The sequence below is a fragment of the Canis aureus genome, chromosome 38 (assembly GCF_053574225.1).
Source record: "Canis aureus isolate CA01 chromosome 38, VMU_Caureus_v.1.0, whole genome shotgun sequence".
In the NCBI taxonomy this organism is placed as follows: Eukaryota; Metazoa; Chordata; class Mammalia; order Carnivora; family Canidae; genus Canis; species Canis aureus.
In genome coordinates, this window is record NC_135648.1 from 6,139,908 (window position 1) to 6,156,873 (window position 16,966).

General features: G+C 43.5%; 1 long non-coding RNA gene across 25 annotated transcripts in view; it reads right to left on the reverse strand.

Moving 5' to 3' along the window:
* Window positions 1-16,966, reverse strand: part of LOC144307339 (uncharacterized) — a 68,738-nt gene that overhangs the window by 11,431 nt on the left and 40,341 nt on the right. For 22 of the 25 annotated variants that reach the window (XR_013374231.1, XR_013374232.1, XR_013374227.1 and 19 more), the window contains 4 exons: window positions 14,037-14,171; window positions 7,658-7,778; window positions 2,834-2,916; window positions 2,344-2,439 (listed from right to left, as the gene is read on the reverse strand). This is a non-coding gene — a long non-coding RNA (uncharacterized LOC144307339). Of the gene's footprint in view, window positions 1-1,635; window positions 1,801-2,343; window positions 2,440-2,833; window positions 2,917-7,657; window positions 7,779-14,036; window positions 14,172-16,966 lie in introns of those variants that run through there. The other 3 variants (XR_013374234.1, XR_013374224.1, XR_013374221.1) reach the window with 3 other exon arrangements.

Genomic DNA, 16,966 nt, shown 5'->3' on the forward strand with positions numbered 1-16,966 from the left:
CAGGGGGAAGGGCAGAGGAGGAGGGAGAGAGTGAATCTCGAGCAGACTCCACACTGAGCGTGGAGTCCAACATGGGGTTCCATCTCACAACACTAAGATCATGACCGGAGCCTAAATCAAGAGTCAGACACTCAACAGACTGAGCCACAGAGATGCCCTGATTTGTCCATTCTTTTAACACAAGAAGAAATACCAATTTTTTTCATAGAACATCTTGAAATCTTGTTTATAAGTGCTTAAGTGGTAAGTCTAGCTAAGAGTTTTAGTTGCACTGGGGCCAATACAGTGGGCTGAACATAAAACAGTAAGTTTACATGGCTGGCTGTCATTCAGTTGGTAACCAGATGTCTGTAGGTTAATGCTGGCACAGGTGTGTGGATGTGCCCTCAGCCAAAACACCATAGCTCTCCTGGACACATGGTCCCCAGATGAAGCAAGTTCTGTGAAACATATTTCTCTGGGAGATATATGTATCACCAGCTAGAGGTTCACAGAGAGTGTTTCCCCAAAACAAGGTGAATCAAAGGAGTGTGCAAGGTTCCTGGAGGAGAAACAGACGGCCAGCCTGTCAGGCCAGCAACAGAGAAGCCACAAAGGAGCCCACGTTCAGCTCAGCTGACCCCAGACAATAAACTCACACTGGTCAGAGGCTCCTGAAGAAAAGCATTGGTGCAGTGGTGATTAAATCACTGTTTGCCTTAAAAGGAAATCCATTTCTTAAAGGTACTTGGTAAACCTACATTTTGAAGTGTGCTTTTAATTTATGGCAAAAGTACAAAAAAAAAAAAAAAAGAAGCGATCTAATGTGGCACAAGGGGGCTAAATGAGAGTCTGGTCTGGACACCTAATTTCTTCATGTCAGATTCGACTAGTTTGGTGCTTCTCAACCCTGACTGCACAGCAGAATGCCTAGAAAGGGTGTTAAAACATGTGGATGGGTGGTGAGGGGGGCAGGCATTCTGATTTAATTTGCCTGGAATGCTGCCCAGGCATCCGTATTTCTATAATATCCCCAAGGGAGTCCAGTGTTAGGACCAAGTTGAGAAGCCCAGCAGCCGCTGTCCCTGGCATCCCCTTGGGCTTGAGAGGCCTACCTCCTGGGAGTGCAGGAGCAATTAGAGGAGGAAAGTAATCGATGATTGATACATCCCAGGATCCCACTCAAAGCTAACTACTTTGCCTCATAAGAAGGTTATTCTTTCTTTTCTTTTCTTTTCTTTTCTTTCTTTCTTTCTTTCTTTCTTTCTTTCTTTCTTTCTTTCTCTTTTAAGGAATGTATCTATCAATCAAGCAAAAAAATCTAAAACATCTTCAAAATAGGTTCCTCATGCTGTGCCTCCGCCATTTTTTACTGATCTGAGACAATGTTCAGCGGCCCTTCCCATAACCCAACCTCAGTGCACATAAAGAACTGCCAGGTTGGATAAGTGGTGTTTTCAATGTGTCACTAAAAGTGTTCTTGATCCCACTTCAACCCTTCCCACTGTCCTTCAGACATTTGGGCTGCGTGCCCATGTACATTTTCACAGTTGGCCTTAGAGGACTCATTCTCACTTCAGTTTGGATTTGTTGCCTGGAGGCCCCACCCAAATCCCATTTCCCATGTGCTGGCTGAACCACTAGCATGGAAAAATATAAAATACCAGAGCTGGAGTCTCTCCAGCCCATGTTATGTCAAAAGAACGGAGTCCATGTGAGCCTCACGGGGCCCCTGTCCTCCCACAGCCAGGGAGCCATCCTGGAAGCCCACAGTGGATGGCTTCAGCACTTCACTTCACACTATCTAGTGTCTGATTCCAGCTGTGGAGAACCAAAAAATAAAATAAAATAAAATACAAGGAAGCACTCATTCAAGGCCAGATTCCAAAAGCAGAAGTTCTGAATCAAACCAAACTTCTGGACACTGGTAAACCACAAAATTGAAACCGGGATAAACGCAGTGATGTCTAGACACCGGTCAGTAAATCTCCAGGTGTGTAGACCAAATTGTTCAGTTAGTTGCTTTAACCAACTCCCTCCTCGTGGCAACAGAGACTTAGCTTCTGTGTATTAAAACTTATAAACAATTGCTTCCCCACCTGGAAGCTGAAATGACAATTGGAAAACCACATCTTGGCAAAACGTTTGATCTTTGGCTCAAGAGATCAGATTGGTTTTCGTGGTGTAGACTCTATAGCCTGGAGAACTATTTTCAAGTTGTTCCAGCTCTGCAGAATTACAGTTTCCATCAAAATTTTCTCCGTGTGGGAAAGAATGAGGACGGCCACCCAGGTCTTTATTTGGGAGCTGCCTGGAGTTTCCACTTGCCCACGGACTCCCTATTTTCGAGATAAAAAATCCTACCTCATGGGGACATTTCTTGAGTTTTCGTCATTATTCATCATTAAATTTGTCCAGAACCTTCACACCAGAAGCAGAGACAAGATGGAGACAGAATGCCTGGGAAAAGGTCAGGGACAGATTTAAACACATCTCACTAAGCAAGTCAGCCCGAGTCCCTGCTATCACGCTACTACGCCAGCTGTCACCCACTATATCCTTACTCTGGCCCCACCTGCCCTCTGCCTGGGGAAATGTCCAGAGGAACCTCCAACCCTACAGAACAATGAGCAAGCATTGCTTCCAGCATAGGCTGCCCAGGTAACTGGCGATGCAGAATGCCAGCTGGAGATTCTGAGGCCAGCAATGGGCACGAGGTCACACTCAGGGAACACAGGCTGGTGATGTCACACACTAGATTGGGATGTTGGGTGCCTGCAGACACTATGCTATCAGCACCATCCAACTCTGTAACACACAGGTGAAGACGGTAGGGGTTTGATGTAAGACTAACCTTGGTCCAGTTCCCAAGGCCTCTGTTCTGTCCAGGGAGACCTTGGGCAAGTCCTGCGACTTTCTGATACAAGACTTCTTCCTCTGTAAAATGAAGAAAGTCCACTTACTTTATAGGACGATCATGGGGATTAAGGCAGTGTGGATGTTGAAACACAAAAGGTGGTCAAGAAATTACAGTCATTTTTATTATCCTGTATAGGTGGCCAGAACAATCAAGCAGTAACCAAGCCTGTCCCCCTAACTGAAATGTTCTCGGAGCCTTAGCTTGTGTATTGACTTAATTTTTTTTCACTGAGTGATTTTTGCTCTTCAAATTATACACCAAAACGGGTGTGTGGCACAGACCAGGGGCACCAGCTCAAGCTAACATGGAAATTGCCTGGAAAACAAATGAGAGGCACAGCCTCAAATGGCACATAAGCCTGATTCATACCAGCAAGGGCAAGGTCAATGTGGCTCTACGAAGCATCCTCTCTAAGGATAGTTTAAAAGAAAACCAGTCTTATAACTTCCAGATACAAATTAAAAATGACATCAGGTTAAGGAAATGGCATATAACTGTTTTTCAGAGGTTGCCTTAGGAGTTACACTGAAATCTGGTTAGCACATCCATTCTTTTTTTAAATTATTTTTAAAGATTTTATTATTCATTTGAGAGAGAGAGAGAGCAGAAACAAGGAGGGGGCAAAGGGAGAGGGAGAAGCAGACTCCCGCTGAGCAGAGAGCCCATTGCCAGGTTGGCTCCCAGGACCCTGAGATCGTGACCTGAGCCAAAGGCAAACACTTAACAGACTGAGCCACTCAGGCAACCCCCCTCTTTTCTTTTTTTTTAAAGATTTTATTTATTATTTGAGAGAGAGAGAGAGAGAGAACATCAATTCTTAATACATGAGGGGTGGGGCACCTGGGTGGCTCGGTCGGTTAAGGACTGACTTTGGCTCAGGTCATGATCACAGGGGGCCTGGGATAGGGCTCTGCTTGGGCTCCCCACTCAGTGGGGAGCCTGATTCTCCCTCTCTTTCTCTCCCTCTCCCTTTGCTCCTTCCCTGTCATTCTTACTCTTTCTCTCAAATAAAATCTTAAAAAATAAAATCTAAAAAAAAGAGAAAAAATGGGGATAGTACCTCCGCCTTCCTTCAAGGACTGAAATGGGGCCTATAATGCACACAGGAAGTGCTCCCAGTCAAGGTTAACTGTTGCTGTCCAGGCTGCAGCTTTGTTGCCCCTTTCATCCTGTCATTCAATGCCTGAACCATACCTGTGCCAGACAGGGCCTTGAGAAGAATACTGCACAAGCCCAGTCCCTCAAAATACTCAAAGACTCCAGGGAAAGATGGACATGTAAATGTGCTCTCATACAAAGTGGCAACTTCTCTAACGGAGAGCTGGACGAAATGCTACAAGGAGCCCAGAGGAGAGCCAAGCAAGGCTTCACAGAGGACATAAGCTTTTATATGGGTTTTAAGAAATGAATAGGGATTGGTCTGGCAAAGGGAAAGGGTATGCAAGACAGAGCAAATGGCATGCATGGAAGCCTGAGTTAATCAACAGGTGTTATGCACTGAATTGTGTTCCCCCCACCAAATTCATATGTTGAAGTCCTATCTTCTGGGCACCTGGGTGGCTCCATTGTCTGTCTTCAGCTTAGGTCATGATCCTGGGGTCCTGGGATCGAGTCCCATGTAGGCTATTCCCTCTCCCTCTGCATCCCCCACCTTGTGTGTGCACACATTCTCTCCCTCTCTCTCTCTCTCTCTCTCCCAAATAAATATTTTTTTAAAAAGTGAAGCCCTATCTTCCATTTGATAGTATTTGGAGGCAGAACCTCCAGGAGACAATTAGGGTCAGATGAGGTCTGGATGCAGGTGGAGCCCTCATGATGGGCTTAGTGCCCTGTTAAGAAAGGAAGAGACACCAGGGTTCATCTCTCTACCACGTGAAGATGCAGCTAGAGAAGGCAGCTGTCATGGGCCAGAAAGAGAACCCTCGCCAGAAACCAAGCAGGCTGGCACCTTGATTTCAGACTTCCGGCCTCCAGAAGTATGAGAAATAAGTGTTGCTTAAACCACCCAGTCTATGGTATTTTGCTCCAGCAGCCTGAGCAGACTAATCCAAAAGGTCTGGTGGTCTTTGAGGAATGGTGGTGACCTCTGGATTATGAAAGCAGAAGTCACCCAAGGAGTATCAGAAGAAGGGTCTGGAGAGGGGTTTGACACAGGTGCTGTAGGAGGGCCAGGAAATGATGTGAATTGATTTCTATGAAAATACATCTGGTGCCAATAGGGGAAGATAGAGACCACAACTTAGAAACACGGGAGGAGAGGCCCCGGGAGTGGACCAGGGAAAGGCTGCTTGTTATTTGATGGGGAGGAGTACCCCCACCCACTTCACTACAAATAGTCTTCTATGCAATGGCTATGCGCAGAGCTTGTCAGGTGCCACCAGGACCCTGTGGCCACCTGCATCCATCTGGAGAGAAGTCCTGGGGGATGAGGAAGAGGACCTCAGTTTGCTCTTCAGTGCAGAGACTCAGCTGAAGAGAGCTATAGTGCGTAAGCACAAATCCAGGAAACAGAAGCCATTCTTCTCCCTAGTAAGAAACAGGCCTTCATCTGTGCCAGAAATTCCCAGAACATGGGCATTTTGAGGGATAAGAACAGAAGATGGCATGTGAGGCCTCACAGATCATGCTCCCAATGTGCTATGAAAGCCTATCACCTTGACTTATGCCTTCTGTTTCAGCCTCTGAAACATGCCTGGGGAATTATGTGTAGAAGCCAAGCTTTAGAAGAAGAGCTCAAGATACTCAAGATAAAGGACAGGATGACTAACTGCCCTGATTTGCCCAGGACTATCTTAGTTCTAGCAGAAAAAGTCCCCCATGTTGGAAAGCCCCTCAGCCCCAGGCAAGCCAGGACAGCTGGTCACCCTAAAGAACTATTATAAAATGCTACAAAAAGACTGTGATGCAATATTTATCAAGTTCATAGCAGAGATGATACTTGGTGAAAATGAGGTGATGATTTTTCCTCAATGTAATTTTAGAGTGCCATTCAAAAAAACTCATAATGCACATTTCCTCAAACAAAGCCCAACATGTTGACTAAGAAACCGAGGAAACAGGAAACTCATAACAGTGAGGGTGAACATACTGGGCACTCATCATATGCTAGGCTCTGTTTGGAAAGCTTTACATAAATTAAATCATTTAATCCTCAACAGCTGTATTATAATCATCTGCATTTTGTAGATGAAAAAAATGGAGACAGAGACATCACGTACACAAGAAATGTATACGATGGAACTAGAGTGTAAACAAGGCAGCCTGGGCCCAAAGTCCCTGCTTCCAAACAGCTCCTATGTATAATATTTAACAACTCATGTTTACTGAGCTCCTACTATAAGCCAATCGTTGTTCTAAATGTGCTCTCCATAAAACATAACCCTCACAATAGTCTGTTTGGGTCTAGAGAGGTTGTCCACTCTTACAACTAATATCTGCTGAGCTGATGCTTGTTCAAGAATTGTAATATTATATTTTTACAGGTGAAGGACCAAAATAATAGCAGTGAACAGGGACACTGGAAATGAGAGGCAAGACTCAAGAAACATTTCTGAAGTGAAAACATCAGAACATGGGATTGTTTGAACATGGGGAATGTGGGGAGAAAAGTCAAGGATGGCTCTGAGATTTTTTTACTCGAGGGACTAGGTGGATGGTAACCCATCCACCAAAAACAAGACCAGAACAAGTTCTGCTTGAGGAGGAAGACAATGAGTTCAGATTGGAATGTGTTAAGTTTCAGCTACTAGAGGGCATGGCAAGTAGATGTGGCCAGAAACTCCTGGAACCATGTCTGGAGCTTAGTCTCGACGGTTGGGAGCTACTGGCCTAGACCTGGAAATCAACATCACAGGTGTAAATAAGATTACCCGGAGAAGAGAACATGACAAATGACAGAGCCCTAAGAAATGTCTACATTTCAGGGGTGGGGAGGAATAGAGGAAAGCCTGCCAAGGAGGTCGTGAAGACTCAAGAGAGGTCAGGGAGAGAACCAGTTCACAAATGGTTGCCTGGAAACCAAGGGAAGGACCAGTGAACCCCATGGGGAAGGTTATGGCTAGAAGGGCCAGTGTTATAGAGGACACACAGGAGGAAGGCTAGAACAGATCATTAAGACCAGGGCCCAGCTTGGGACTGAAGACTGGGCCAGAATGTGATCAGAGAGCAGCAAGGGAAACTGATTCCAGCTCAGCCCGCTCCTAACCTTGGTCTCCTTAACATGCCTCAACCAGTAATAAAATCAAACTCAAAGCTCAGGGTTAAGCTCTAGGTGTGTCCCTGGGGAGTTGGGGGGCAAGGGGGTAGCTTCCAGCTGCTGAGTCTGAAATCTAAAGGGGTGGAGGGGAAACTAGGCCAATAGGCTATTGCAGTTGACATATTTATTTATTCTTAGGTGCTTTTGCAGAAGATTAGCCCTAAAGAGCCACAAAAACAAGACCCAACACAAAAGCAAATAGTTTTTTTTTTTCTAAAATCCTTTCTTTCTGTAGCAAAAGAAGAGAAAAAGAGAAAATAGTTCTTCTCCTTTTTTTTTTATTTTTTTATTTTTTACTTCTTCAGTCTTTTTATTAGGTCAGTGAGAAAGTAATTCAGCCCAACACAACATTCCCTGGGCCAGGTTTATGGCCGCCTGACCCCTGACCCCTAACCCCCGGCTGAGAATGCCAGAGCCTTATTAATATCAGCAAAGTATGCGTGAAGACACAAGCTTTCCAAGGGTCTCGTTTCGTTGCCAAACCCAAGGCGCTCACCACTGACCTTGAGGCTATGCAAGATATTTCTCCCTTCAGGATGACAGAGAAAAGACAAGGCAAGCCAGGACAGGGTTCCGGATGGAAACCATCGCCTTCCCGCGAAGGAGCTCTGTTTTTAATCCACCCTGGGGATAAAAATCTGGAAGTGAAGAGCTGAGCTGAGGGGAGATGTGGATGCAAATCTGACACTCATTCAACTCTAGGCAATTCGGCTCGGGAAGAAAAAACATGTATGTGGAATCAGATGTTTGACCTTTTTATGGGAGTTGCCCATTATTTATGTCCGCACCCTCTAACTGGTGTTGCCTGGGTATTCCTTATGCTCTGGAGCCAGGCGCGGTACCTAAGCCTGTGTGATCATCCAAGCTTTACGAGGTCTCCCCACCAGCCCACCGCACTTCATTTTTCACGTAGCAAAGGGATCAAGCAAAGCATTCCAGCGGAGAGAGGCGCGGCCCAGGCCTACCCACGCTGTCTCCCCCCGGGCTGATAAACTCCCATCATAAATTCTGCTGCGACTCGAGGCTTCGACCTGTTGCTATCAGAACGCTTTTCTCTTGGCAAGACACCAGCCCTGTCCCATGAGAGAAATCCATTCTTTTCAGGGGCCTAGAGGCTTCCCGGGGGCAGGTGAGGGAGTAAGAGAAGCCTCTCCCCAGCGCAGGGTAAATCATCCCACGTTGCTGTTTGCAATCCTCAAGCTAACGTCTCATTCTGGCTCTTTCCTGGGTCTCATCAGCATTTCTGCCAGAGTGACGTGGTGCTTTCCAGACTTCCACTCCACCATCCCCCACCGCCCTTCCCAGCTGTTGTCAAAGCAACAGCCTAATTCACTGGGAAGTTCGAAGAGGAGGGATGAGCTAGGAGAAAAATGGACTGAGATAAGAAAAGCGCTCGGCCCTCGTAGCACACATCACCAGAATACTGAGCTATTCCTTTGCTCTGGCTCTTGGACCTAGAAGTTTAGAATTCACTCCCTTTGGCTTCAACAGGCCGTCGGGTCTGGACCATGAGAGAGATGCTAGGATCTCGAGGACACTCGTTTGCACGTCATGGACCACCTGTGTGCATTCATCCAAAGACCTTGACCCAGCTTGACCTGTGGGGTCCTATTTAGTGACCCCACCGACATTAGACAAAGAGGCCACCAGAGCCCTTAGGCTGCTCTGGCAGAGCACGAAACCTCTGAGCTCCTGTGTTTAATCTCAGCTCTTTCCAATCCCAACCATTTTTCCCAAACAAATCACTTTTTCTGGTCATGTCAGCAACTACTTTTGCATGATTGAGTGGATCCGCCATATAGATGAGCCAGCTTGGCGGTGGGGGCTGCCAAAAGAAAAACCCCAATTGATCTGGTGTTTTTCATCTTATTGACAAGAACTTAATTCAGTCAAGCTGCACTTCATCTTGGCAAAGTTTCAAACCTCAGGAGAAGGGGAATCACGATGCCACCTATCGCAACGGGAAAAGTGGGTCTCGAGGCCACGTTGATGAGTGTGTCTGTAGCAACTTTCGAAAATAACCCACTTAAATGTGGCAACAGTGATCCTCAGTCTTTGGAGAGAGTTTATAACATCAAATAGCCATTTGGCTCTTTCTGGATGCCCTCCTCTCCACCACCACCCAGTGCATGGTTTTAGAAAATCTGGCGAAGCTAGAATTTCTTTTAAAATATTTAAAGTTAATTTTAGGTGATTTTACTTTCTGATTTTTTGGGTGAATTTTGCAATACATGTGTGTTCCCTCAGATACTTAGGGTTTCTCCCAAAAAAACAATCAAGGAATCCATTCTCTGTCCCACAGGTCAAAAACTGATCTTACCAATGCTGAAAGGGAAAGGGTTTTGTTGTTTTTTGTTTTTTGTTTTTTTTTTCATAATTCAGGGCTATCTCTAGGGCAACGTACATAAGCTGTGAAGACAGGGCTTTGAACCTGTCCTGTGTTCTGCTCTATCCCAGGAACTCCAGCCTCCAACTACTCCTCAGAGAAAGCTGCATGAGAGGACTTCACAGGTTCTCACGGAAAGAGGGGTTAGAGAGAGAAATTCTCCCATTCTTCTAGGACAGAATGTCTTCAGATAATACTGGCTAACATTATTGAGCAGCTATTATGTGCCAGGCACTACTCTAAGTATATTCACAAATTTAATCCTTAAAACAACTTTCTGAAGGTGGTACTATAATTCTCTCCAGATACTTACAGTTAGAAAAGCACAAAGAGATCAAGCAATTTTCCCAGAGTCACACAGCTAATAAGTGGTTGTACCAGGATTCCAGCAAAGGAAATAAAGAGTCCAGAGTTCATGCTCTTAACTTCTATCTCCCAACATCCCAACAGCTCTCAAACCTAAGAATCAACTGGAGGGCTTACTAAAATACAGATTTCTAGGCCACACACCCAGAGTTTCTGATTCAGTGGCTCTGGGTGAGGCCTGAAATCTTCATTTCCAGCACATTCCCCAGGAACGGTCATGATGCTGGACCACACATTGAGAATCACTGGTTATGCTTTTAACCCCTAGAGAAAACTCTTGGTAGAACTGTTTTCTTCCCCACGTACTGTTCCAATCCAGAAAACAACAACAAAAAAAAGTTGAAAAGTTCAATGAAAGCATTAGTTATACTGAGTAATTTCATGAGATCAATTGACCAGCCAGTGTTTTGGGTGGCCTTGATGATTTCTCAGACTGTATCATGCTAAGTCATACCTGGGGGGCTTCCAGAAGCAAAGCCACAGCCTTCTCTGTGGAGCTTCTCTGGGCCACTGACTGGACGTGCAGAAGATGACCAGGGAGCCTGAACCCGCTTCTCTCTTCTATCTCTACACACTCCTTTGTTGATAACACATTATTCCTAAGCCATGAGTATTACCAAACTGAAATGAATCTCACCTGTTTGTTAAAACTTCCTCCTGTAGAAACCCAGTAGGTTCTGAGTCTTATGGTTTTTGAGAAGGTCGCTCCATCATTAGGAAGGAATACAGCATCATGTGGCCCACCATGCACACCATGTTCTCCACAACAGCCCCACCCAAAATAGAACAATGTTTCACAGAGAATATATTAGAAATACCCTCAAAGGATATTTCGGGTTATAATAGTCCACAAACTATGGACCTCACACTCTCCCGTGTTGAGGTAAATGCCTCATCCCCAGTAGGTTTGCAATAAATACTTGAAAATTAAGAACACTTTTAGCAGTTTGGCTCTTCACTTTCTATACTGAAGTATATACATGAAGAACTAAACTGCACTTCTTTCCAAATACCCAATAATTCTGATACTTTTGCCACTGCCCTTCTAACTTTTAGTTTTATATGTTTTAAGTAGGTTCCACACCCAACATAGGGCTTGAACTCATGACCCTCAGGTTAAGAGTCTTATGCTGTACCGACTGAGCCAGCCAGGCACCCCTTGCCACTGCCCTTCTCTCCAACTTAATTAAGTCACATTTAATTTTCTAATGCTTGAAGACAATTTTCACATCATAATGGTGAAAGTCGTTGCACATTTTCTTTAAAAAAATGAAGTCCAGTTTTTCTTAAAATATCATTCTTAAAAGATTCATTAATCACTCGCATCAAATAATCCACTGATCTTAATCTATAACACTTTCTATTCTGACATTTTTCAGTACCATTTATAACATTATGAAAATCACTTAGACCAAATGTCAGAAGGCTGAAATTCTAATCCTGTCCCCGTAACTTAGTAGCTGTGTGGCTCACCTCCTCTCAACTTTGGTTTTCTCATGTGTTAAATGGGAGAAAAGAAAATTCACCATGTAAATACTCTCATGTATTAAGGAAGGAATAAAAAAGCCTTAAGGAACACTTGTTGGAATTTGAAGTGAATTACAATAAATTCATTTGATTGATTATAATTATGATCATGATCCTAACTAATAGTCATTGACTCATACTCCCTCGGAAGTACTGATGCATTTCTGTGGAATAACAGGTGTGTGCTCCCCACCTGTGGCCACTGGAGCCATATGGGAACAGGGACAGACTCATACCAAGGGCTAGTGAGAAGGGAAGAGTGCTTCAGCACAGCTCAGCCAAGGTTGCTCAGATCCAGAGAGTGAATTCAACGAACATGTCTACACCAGTCATTGCCCACCCCACCCCCCGAGACCTGGTGGATACCAGAGCCAGGGTACAAAGAAAACAGGGTTGGAGAATTAGAGGCATAAAGACAAAACCATTGAGTTGACGTGGGAAGACAGGAGATAGTCTGAAGACGCTCAGGCAGTGGCAAGTGCATGTCCACAACTCTGCTTTTAATACTGAGGGCAGCCAAGTCCGTTTAAATGGACAGGAGCCAGTCACACAAATACTCTTACTCAGCTTACCTTACAATCAGTGATGTATGCTTGCAAGCCTACCAAGAAATATGGAAGTACTAACAGGCCGGCCCACATTTCAGATTTGAACTCACCAAGCCAGTGTCCTTACCCAGGCCCTCAAATCTCAGGGTGAAGAAGAGATTGAAAGAGATTTGTTACTACGAATAGTTAATGCACTAATGTTTGAAAATGCCTTACTTATTTATACACATGCTTCTCTTATTTGTATAAATTAGAACAGGGTGGAGAGTTTACCCCTAGGATAACCCCTCTCTCTCATTCACTGGTATACTAATGTGTTTCTTGAATTAAAAAGAAAAAATGGGGTAACACTTAGTGTTCTGAGAAATGCATGTAATCTGAGGGTTGCCCATGAGAGTGTGCCATGTGACATTGGAGCACCTTCAATATAGGGAGAAATGGTTGAACCACCACTAGAACCAAGCCAGCTGAGTAGCCTTGTGGAGATGACACCAAGAGCTGGCATGGAATCACTGTTGAAGACCTGTTATATATTTCAGAGACTCTGGGTAGAGTACCAGTACCCAAAGGCTCTATGCTTAGAATGGCAAAGAGCAGAATCTGGCTTATTATACATGATCTTCCATAACCCCGATCCATCTTGATGATCATAAAACTCTCATCCTGAAAGAGCTCAAATTCATAATTTGGGTTCACTCATTTGGAGTTTTTTTTTTATAACAGTAGTAGTCAGATGCTGATTGCCAGAATATAAAAGTATTTAATCCAATTTTCTTTTTGAATGACTCATTTCCAATTTACGTGCTAATAACTTGTGATGGTCAGTCTCCAAGATGGCACCGAGTGATCCCCATCTCCTGCTATGCACACCCTTGTGCAGTCTTTCCACACTGCATCAGAGTTTCTTGGTGTGGTCAATAAAATATGGCATAAGTGATGATGTAGGACTATGCCAGGTCATGAAAGACATTGCTGTTTCTGCCTCGCTCTCTGGGAGAAGCTAGTTGTCATGTGGTGAGGATACTCAGTCTCATAGTAAGTTTCACTAGAAAGGGGACCAAGGCACCAGTTTTCCAGCCATGTGGGTGCGCGATCTTGGAAGCAGGTCGCCAGCCCCAGGCAAGCCCTCAGAGGACTGTAGACTCAGCTGACAGCTTGACTGCAGTCTTGTGACAGTCCCTGAGCCAGAACCACTTGGCTAATCCATTTCCAGAAACTACATAAAATAATAAATTTTTATTGTTATTACTTTAAGCCATTAAGTTTTGGGATAATTTGCTATGTAGCAATAGAAAACAAATACATAACTGATGTGCTAATAACAAATTACTTTTTATCATTCATTCAAACCAGATACTCAAGGATTTTTATTTTCCAAAACTTTCTTATAAAATTTAATAAAGATGTTGCTAATTCTCTATACATATGTAATGCAAATGATTTTCAGGTTTTATTGTACATATGTGAATCTGTTTCTTACTTTGACCAGTTGGTAATATTTATTTGGGATTAGGGTCTATTCTCTATTGGTGACCCCTCAGAAGTCATCTAAAATCTGGCCCGTTGTAGGTTTGTGTATATTTTATAACAATGTCCAGTGTGCTAGTTGGGACATGACTTAATAAGTTATTTGTGCTTGTTTAAAAAGCCACAAAGTCTTATCAAAAGAATTTTGTCGTGGCACCTGGGTGGCTCAGTGGTTGAGCATCTGCCTTCGGCTCAGGGAATGGTCCCAGGATCTGGGATAGAGTCCCACATCGGGCTTCCTGCATGGAGCCTGCTTCTCCCTCTGCCTGTGTCTCTGCCTCTCTCTCTGTGTCTCTCATGAGTAAATAAAATCTTTTTAAACATTTAAAAAAAGAATTTTGTCATATCAAAATAATTTCTTTGTCGCCCCTGAATTTGGCAATAAGGTTTTATGATACCAAGAAAGAATGGGAGCATGGGTGACCTCTGAGGATTTTTCCCACTCTAATATAGAGCAAAAGATTTCACAATTCTTCTTCTCTAGCAAAAATCAAGAGACAGAAAACCTAAAACCCAATTAATTCTCACCACAGGAAAGGTGTGAACCACAAGCATTGTCAAGAGAAAATTTTTCTGCTTAGTCCAATGCATCATCCTAAAGGACCTCAGACTCCATTTCCTAGGGCGTCATGTGTGTTCTGAGAACATCTGACACAGCAACATCTGGGAATCAACGAAAAAACATATTCCAAAGTCAATATAAGCCCTGTTTACATTGTTGCCATCCTGAATTATATGTTCCCCTTTAATTAGTGCAAATAATCAAAAGCTAGCAATATTTACAAAAGTCTTAGTTATGATTTATTTTCCTCAAGAATTATACCCACCCATTGCAGATTGGGAAATGAAAGAAATCAGACTCTAATCAAGATTGTAGCCTCAAGGCCAAAAACAAAACAAAAAAAAAAAAGAAGGCCATCCAGAGGATATTTCCCAAACCTCCCAGCATGGGTTTTTCCCCCTCAAATACTTCTAGTGCGCCTTATTTTCTGATAAGAATTTCTTTACTTTTCATTCTTCTACCTCCAGAAAGCCATCCTGATACCTAGACTGTGAAGTTCCCCTCCTCTAAGCGCTCCCTCCATACAACAAACATTTTTAAAGGCTCTGTTCCTGTTTAACTAGTTTTAAGCCCCTAGTGCTTAGCAGAGCCTGACACATAGTAGGAGCAAATAATATGTATTGACTAAAGTGCATATTGAACCCATGATTTTTTTTAATATTATTTATTTTAAAAGGAGAGCACAAGTGTGTGTGCATGTGAGTGGGGGGAGGAGCAGAGGGAGAGGATCTTCAAGCAGACTCTGTGCTGAGCACAGACCTCCCTGAGGGGCTTCACCCCACAACCCATGAGATCATGACCCAAGCTGAGCCAAGAGTTGGATGCTCAACCAACTGAGCCACCCAGGCACCCCATGGACCCATGATTTTCATATAACATTTTGCTCTTCCTCATATTGTTTATTAGACAATTTCTTTTTAGTCATTTTTTCTCTGCCAACCTTCCTTTATAGCTCTCATTCTGAAAGCCTACATTTTGCTAGGTTTCTATCAACTGAAGGCAAAAAATGAGACAAAAATCTCCACATGTTCACCTGGACTGTAAGACTATTATAATTAAAAAAAAAACTACCATGCAACTTTACATCCCCTATGATGGCTATAAGCAAAAACAGAAAATAGCAAAGGTTAGTAAAGATGCAGAGAAATTAGAACCCGGTGCACATATAAAATGGCTCAGCCAGTGTGGGAAATCAATTTGGTGATTCCTCAAAAAATTAAACACAAAAGTACATGACCCAACAAATCCACTCCTACTTACATACCCAAAAGCACCAAAAACATGTTGTTCAAACAAAACCTTGTACACAAGTGTTCATAGTAGCACTGTTCACAATAGCCAAAAGGTGGGAATAACCCAAATGTCCATTAACTAATGAATGAATTGATAACATGTGGTATCTCGATGCAATAGAATGTTATTTGGCCATAAAAAGGAATGAAGTTGTGATATATTCCATAGTGTGGAGAAGCCTTGAAAATGGTTTGCTAAGAGACAGAAGCCAGTAACAAAAGATCACATATCACATAATTTGATTTATATGAAATGTCTAGAACAGGCAAATCTATAGCAAAAGAAAGTAGATTAGTGGAGGGGTGCCTGGGTGGCTCAGTCAATTAAGCATCTGATTCATGATTTTGGTTAGGTCATGATTTTGGGGTCTTGAAATTGAGCCCTGTATAGGGTTCCATGTTCAACACAGAGTCAACTTGTCCCTCTCCCTCTGCTCCTCACCCCCTCCCAAAATAAATAAATAAAATATTTGAAAAAGCAAATAAAGTAGACTAGTGGTTACTTAGGACTGGGCAAAGATGAAACGATAGATGGATGGCTAAAGGGTAAGGGGCTTCTCTTTGTGTCGATGAAAACATTCTAAAATTGACTGTCGGGATCCCTGGGTGGCGCAGCGGTTTGGCGCCTGCCTTTGGCCCAGGGCGCGATCCTGGAGACCCGGGATCGAATCCCACGTCGGGCTCCCGGTGCATGGAGCCTGCTTCTCCCTCTGACTGTGTCTCTGCCTCATTCTCTCTCTCTCTCTATGACTATCACAAATAAATAAAAATTAAAAAAAATAAAATAAAATAAAATAAAATTGACTGTCGGTAGTTGCACATTTTCTGCGAATATAGTAAAAACCATTAAATTGCACAATAAATAAGTGGATTGTATGGCATGTGATTATAACTCAATAAAGTTACTCATAAAAATACCCTACCAGGTGGCATAAGGAAATTCACTGAGGTGTTGGAATTGTTCTATGTTCTGTTTGTGGTGGTAGCAAGACTCTGTGCATGTATTAAAGTCCATAGAACTTTATACTCTAAAACGGTGAATTGAAATGCACTATAAATTTAAAGCCACCATAGGCTTAGTTGGAATTATGAGCTGGGATCCACGGTCAGCTTGAGTTGAGGCTGGTTTATCTAATTAAAAAGTCCTGTATGTATGCAGAGAACACTCAAAGAGCCAAGCCTGAACCTAGTTCGTGAGGCTACACTCTGCAGCTGAAATCCAGACCATACGAAATCACTTCAGAGAGATCATCACCCATGTAGTCTTGTCTACACTTCATGCTTCAGGTAGAGTTGTTGATTCAGTGGTCCAAGTTTTCCTGTCAGGTCCCAGAAGCCCCTAGTGATTCTTTGAATTCTCCATTTCACATGTACCAGGTAAAGAATTTGGTCCCAAAGTGGAGGAGGACAGGTGGTGAAGGAATGAAACCAGGTCACCGTTAAAATCCTATGACCCTCTCATGGGTACTAGAGAAGCCTGGTACCCTAACCATTGAAATACCTGCTAAGCCCTTGCAGTCAGTCCCCTTGCAGCTAGCTCCAGTCCTCAGAGATTGTGACTGAAGAGCGACACACTCTATGGTAGGGAACACGTGCATGCACCC